At 50.4% G+C, this 6776-nt stretch overlaps 1 pseudogene; it reads left to right on the top strand.

Moving 5' to 3' along the window:
• Nucleotides 1-996: 996 nt before the first annotated feature.
• LOC105105071 (large ribosomal subunit protein eL29-like) lies at nucleotides 997-1483 on the top strand (annotated as a pseudogene).
• Nucleotides 1484-6776: the final 5293 nt, after the last annotated feature.

Below are 6776 nucleotides of genomic sequence, written 5' to 3'. Positions count from 1 at the left end.
CAGTCCTTAAACCACAGGCTTTGAGACGATTCGGTAATAAACCAATGAAAAGAACTAAGGACAGTTCTCCATTCTATTCAGCTTTCTACCAGTGACAGCTGTGGCTTTTTTTTTTAATCAGCACCCTCACCGCCACAGCCACCATCATGGCTACCACCACCACCAACATCATCATTTCCAGTGGGCTAACGAGCCTCTCAAAATGCCTGCTGCTGTCGCAAGTCAACTACTGTCTGCATGTAACAGGGAATCAGCACAACATAGAAGACATCTCATTTCAAAAGGCCTTGCCTTCGAGTGTCCACTATTACCCATTCTGTTCCTGTCACCCACAGAAACAAGGGGCATGAAGGAATAGTTAAGACAAACATGAGCCTGACGGGGGAGACCGCACTTAAAAACTCAACAGTACATTACCATTCCCACACGCGCGGAAACGCTGATGGAGCACACGCCTCAGGACAAGGCAGGCCTAGGAATGCGCTCCCGGGCAAAGAACTAAGCAGCCAGCTTCCATCCAGCTTGAGTCTCAGTAGTATCACCTCCTCCCTCCTCAAGGGTCCCAATTCCTGAGGTTGCCACCAATCAGAAAAAGCCTGTTAGGGATGCCCTGCCTTGTGACCACTTCCTACAGCGCTAGTACTCAGCAGAATCGCCCACCAAACAGTTCATTTCTGGTGGATACATCTTGCAAGACCCATCACATTGTACATGTGAAATATGTGCACTTTACTGTACAGGAACCGCACCACAATAGAGGTGCTACAAAATGAAAATAAAAAAAATTCAGTTAGGCTCTCCGATGAGAAGAGTCAGGAAGATTGCAGATGGCAGCACAAATCTGTGTGGAAGGAAGTGGAGGCGCCATGGTTACTGGTAAGTTTCACAACTGCTCTGACTAGCAAATGAGCCAGATGTGGTCACCGTCATGTCTCTTGGTGAAGGAACATGGGTCAGGATAAAGCCTCTCCTGAACAGTACATGTTTCAGCCCCGGCTCTGGTACAGGCATGGCCAAGTCGAAGAACCACACCACACACAACCAGTCCCGAAAATGGCACAGAAACGGCATCAAAAAACCCCGATCACAACAATACAAATCTCTTAAGGGGGTAGACCCCAAGTTCCTGAGGAACATGCACTTTGCCAAGAAGCACAAGAAGGGCCTGAAGCAGATGCAGGCCAACAACGCCAAGGCCATGAGTGCATGTGCTGAAGCTGTCAAGGCTCTCAGAAAGCCCAAGGAGGTCAAGCCTAAGATCCCACAGGGCAGCAGCCGCGAGCTCAGCTGACTTGCCTGCATTGCTCACCCCAAGCTCGGGAAACGTGCTCGTGCCCGCATCGCCAAGGGTCTCAGGCTCTGTCGGCCAAAGGCCAAGGACAAGGCTCAGACCAAGTCCACAGCCGCAGCTCCGGCTCAGACTCAGTCTCCCAAAGGTGCCCAGGCCCACATAAAGGCTCCAGAGTAGAGGCTTTCATCTATTGATGTGAGGACAGAAGGACTAGTGTGACCCCTGGGCTACTGTCTGCATGGGGCTCATGTCTACCTGTGCTGTTTGTACAAATAAACCTGAGGCAGGAAAAAAAACAGTATCTGTTTCATTTTTCACTGAGTGAGAAATGAACCATGACCCCCATCTTCCAAGGATTTAAAGTAATTTAACCCATTACAGGGATAAACCAAAAGAGCAGGAGATGCCCATGTGCTGGGAAGAGGCTAGGCACTCTCACTTCTCCTCAATAAACAGACGTGCACTTTGAACTCGGGTGGCTGAACTTCAGCTTCTATGATGCCAGGTTCTGGCTGAAACTGGTACCAATAGGCAAGCAGAGGAAGTAGAGGAACCAGAGTTAGCTGCTGAGCCTGAGGGTTACGAGCCTCTTTGAGAACACTTCAGAACAGTGCGTGTTTCTGTTTAACGCCCACCCCCTGCTACAAGCGCCCCTTCGAATGACCAAATGTCTTCACTGGAATTCGATAAATTCAACACCACACAGAAAAGAAGTGATTTATACAGAAAAGGAAAGAAGTGAAGACCTTTCTGGCACTGCCAGGCTACAGGCACCCTCTGCCTGCAAGGGTTCACGCGCTACAAAGTCCTCACAGATGCAGGTGTTGAGCCACAGCCGCCTCCACGTAAGGTGTCGAGAGGTTGATCAGAGCAGAACGTTGCTGAGAGGAAGGAAAAGCCTGGCGTCCTGGGCGTCCCTGTTGCTTCACAGTTGGATTAAAGAGGTGTGCTTTCCGAGGAGATCCTTGAGTAACTTCTAAGGTAGCCTGCTGGCCCTGAGAAAGGGAACAACCATTTCAATGATAAGATGCCAAAGGCTAAAGAGCTTGGACAAGAGTGGGAAGCAGTGGTAAGAAGGAGAGTTGAACCAAACACCAGCGTGTTCGGCTCCAATATGTGGACTCCGGAAATGGGGTCGGGATTCCTTGAGCACCACCTGTGGGCTAAGCCCTTAACCGAGGTCATCACACTTGATTCTCACAACATCCATGACACCATGGTATGAATCCTGCTGTGCGAAACAGGAAACTGAAGCTCAAAGAAGATAGTGAGAAAGAGCTATGAAACTTTTAGACTCAGATACTGCAGACTGTGGATCAAACAGGATGTGCGGTCCCAGCCAAGTCTGCAAGCAAAGACATGGCCAAGAACGCATGGCAGGGTGAACATCTGAAGGAGGACTGACCTTTGCATTACTTTCATTGTATCCTGTGTTTCCAGGATCCCTCCCAGCTAAATGTCCACCCTGCAGCTGTGGGCGTGCTCTGGCAGGCCACCATTTCCCACCACCCATGTGGTCCACAGGTCCCATCTTTACCCTTTTTCATAGATAGAAATGCTTTAAATTACCTTCCGATCCATGTTGCCATTCTAGGGGAAGACGTATCTGAGCCGCTGAGTGTCCACAGCCTGGAAGTCTATTTCCCACAGTCCCATCCAGGCCACCTTGCTGCTGCCTGCCGCTGCAAGAGTTTCCAACCACAACAAAAAGTCAGATCCAAACTTTGATGGGAAACTGTCAAGATCACGTTATTCTGAAAGCTGACATTGTAACAAAGTCAACGTGTCTGTAACCGCAGCACCCGCAGGGAACCGAGGAACAGGATTAAGGACCAGGCCACCTGTTTACTCATTTTCACGTTGAAATTCTCATCATTTTTTTCTTTTTCAGGCAACACATGAAGACGACCATTCCGAAATTTAATCAACAGATGTTATTAACCTTAAAGCCGTGTGGTTAAATGAAACACAAAACCGCGCTCAAAGGCAGCCTGTCACTGGTAAGCAATCTCGCGAAAACGGCCAAGACCAAGACGCAAACAAATCCCCGGCGACGCCATCCAGCCAACGACCCCGGACAGCGAAAGGCAAAAGCGGCTCGCGGCGCCCAACGGCCACCGCGCTGGGCCGGACCCACACCCACCCCGACCCGGCCAGCCGCGCCAGCCCTCTCCACCCTTTACGCCGCAAACACCGCAAAGCGTTAAGCCCACGACCTGGGGGAGGGGGCGGTCCAAGACCCGCGTTTAAACAGAGAACACGTTCTGAACGTTTCACCACGTTGGCACAGAAAGCCCAGCACTGCGGCCGAACGCGGCCAGGAGGCCTTCTCCGCCAACCGCCCAGGAGCCCGGGACGCACGTCTGTCAAAGTGTACCCGGACACACCAGCTACCCGATTCTCTCCGAATCACACGGCGGACAGCCCACTACGAAGTGAAATCAATGAAACTTACACTTTTGAGGTCACTGGAAAGGGAGCCGCCATGTCCCCTCATCACGCGGAGGAACGGTCCACGGAAGCCGCGCTGTACAATCCAGGGTCGCGAGCGCGGTTACGTGGTAAGGCGTCGTGGACGTCCTACGGCCCCGCCCCCGACATCGTCATTGGTGGGCCTGCAATGATTGACGGCGAGGTTGTCCATTGCCCCAGGTGGTCTGCTGCAAAGTGCCCATTTCTCAAGGCCCAGCCAAAGCACTGAAATCATTGCTCATACTGTTCTCTTTCTACATCTGTGTCCATCCTTCAACGCCTGGCTCTACTTCTGAAGCCTTGGCACGTATCTTTTCCTTTGTTTCCTGTCATCTCAGACTTTGGAAATCTTGCTTATCCACTTTACCCAGCCCTAGATCAATGGTCTCCTCCTCCAGGAAACCTTCCATGCTCTACCCTTTCCACCCTGACAGGTAAGTGTGAGTTCTTCACTATTAGATACGGACATGAAGAAACATCAGGGCAGAGATGCAGGGGAATCGTGCGAGCTCTGGGATCGGATAGTACAGGGCTGGGCAGTGTGTGAAGGACCCAAGGTTTGTACTTGGAATTTTGGCAAGTCAGTTCAGGTTGCAGACACTTGGGGGATGTCAGGGAATACCGAGGACAAAGTAATGCATGGCAGCCTCCCAGGATTGGTCCTAGCGATGGATCCAAAGAACTGCCAGCCACCTTTTTCAGGATTTTTATATCGTTTCCCACCTTTCTGTCTGTGGAACTCTTGCCCTCCCTTCAAGACCCAGGCATAATCAGTTCTCTGGCTCTTTCCCACTCCTAGCCCAAAAAGAGTTATTCCTCCTGTTGCTATAGAAGAAAGATACGGGGACTTCATGTCTCTGCAGCAAAGGTCCCTAAGCTCCATGATCATGCAAAGTGAGATGAAGCCCCTTCTTTCCAGGAGGCCGTCTGCTGAGAGATTTCTGCAGCTGCCTTCCATTGGTGAATCTTGCAGACAGGAAGCTGCCACTCCCCTAGGGCTGACTACCTTGGGTGCTTAACTCATCTCCACTCCACTGAGGTGGGTAGACCACACAGCTACCGGGTCATGTCAGTTGGCCTGCACAGTCACAGTGCCCAGGGCTCGTCGGAAGGATGATCAAATGCCAGCACTGTCCTGCCCACGGGAAAGGTCATATGTGGGGGTGGGGGGGCGGGTTGTGAGGCGTCGTTGTGTGCACATGGTCACGCAGTAGTCCATGACATTGCCCTGCCCACCGTGATGGTTGTTTTTTTGTGTGTCAACTTGACTGGTCATGGGATGCCCAGATTAAACATTATTTCTGGTTGTATCTGTGAGCCTGTTTCTGGATGAGATTAGCATTTGCATTGGTGACTCAGTAAAGTAGAGGGCCTTCCCCAGTGTGGGTGGGCAGGCATCATCCAACCCACTGAGGGCCTGAACAGAACAAGAGAGAGAGGAAGGAAGATTTGGCCCCTTTCCGCCTGTGTCACTGCTTGAGGTGGAACATTTCTCCTCATCCTCTCCTGCTCTCGGACTGGGAGTCACCCCATCGGCGCCCCTGGTTCTCAGGCCTTCAGACTTGGACTGCATTACCCCTCTGGCTTTCTTGACGTTACCGCTTGCAGACAGGAGATCGTGGCACGTAGCCTCCATAAATCTATGAACCAATTTCCTCAGGATAAATCTCCTTTATATGTATATATGTATGTGTCTATGTATATGTGTGTGTATATACATATACACACTCACACACACATATGTATATAGAAAACATCTCTTATTGGCTCTATTTGTTTGAATACCTCTGACTAATACGCGGGAAACATCACAGTCAGCCGCAGCTGTGAGAGATAGCGTCATAGTCTTCAAACAGAACTTGGAAGAAAGAGCAAAATCAAATAAATTAAAAGTAGTTCCAACCTATGGGTGAGGAAACTAACATAGTGGAAACAGGCAGCCAGACATTGGGCAGTGCTAAGGACACAGCCATTGGCCCAGACGGGTGTCTTCTCCATTAGAGTCTGGCTGCTCATTTGCAAGTTCCGAGATAGCTCCTGGGTGAGCTCTTCCAGAGCTGCGGTTGTGGGATAAGACTCTGACGAGGATCCAGAGGGCAGGAGAGTTGTTGCAGGCCTGGTCCAGCAATCAGTGAAGTGGCGCATCAGGCAACTTAGTCCCTATGGGGAGGGGAGAGAAGGAAAACTGGGGCTTTTGATGTGAATCCTGTCCCAGGATGTGCCAGGTCCTTGAAGCTTGTCCCTCTGACTGGCCTCAGCAGATGGATACGTGCTCAACCCTCTTAATACCCGGCATACGATGACCAACATCACACGGGTCCTGCCTTGGATCACCAGTGTCTCCTCGATCAGTGGTCACAGCTCATTCTGGACTCATCCATACTTCATTCCACAACCATGGCCTGTCTGCAGAAAATAATCACTTACCCCTTACCTACCGTGCACTGTGGATAGCGGTTAAGCGTAGGGCTTGAGGTGTGCTGCTTGGTCCGTATCACAGCTATTCCTCTCACCAGCTGAATATCCTTCATTGCTTTCTGTGTCTCCGTTTCCTATCAGCAGAGTGAGGATACCAGTAAGAACCATGTCACCAGGCTGCCGTGACGCTCAGTGAGTTACTGCAAAGGATTTACACTAGGGACTGGCACACACGAAGCTTTCAAGTCAAGTCTGACATCTTATTATCATCATGCGTCCGTCTGGTCAAATGTCACCTCCTTTCTGGAGACGTCCCCATGCTGTCCCAGTTGACACTAATTTGCTTTCTCGAATTCCTTTCCTGCTGACCATTCATATCACATAATCCACGTCTTACAACACATTGTCCAGTTTGCCAATTCTTTATTCCACACTTTGTTACTGTCCTCTATGCTAACATCTCTGCTCATGGATGGATGAAGTCTTGCACAACTTATTTGGGTCTATGTCTCATTCTCAAACGTTTGCCGCTAGTTTCCAATTCATCAGCTGACTAGTTTATTTTTTCCTGGTGCAACCTAGCTCAGTATACAGC

This window comes from Camelus dromedarius, chromosome X, assembly GCF_036321535.1.
Source record: "Camelus dromedarius isolate mCamDro1 chromosome X, mCamDro1.pat, whole genome shotgun sequence".
NCBI classification, from domain to species: domain Eukaryota; kingdom Metazoa; phylum Chordata; class Mammalia; order Artiodactyla; family Camelidae; genus Camelus; species Camelus dromedarius.
Note: the sequence above shows the minus strand (reverse complement) of the source record. Positions and strands in the feature narration are given on the sequence as shown.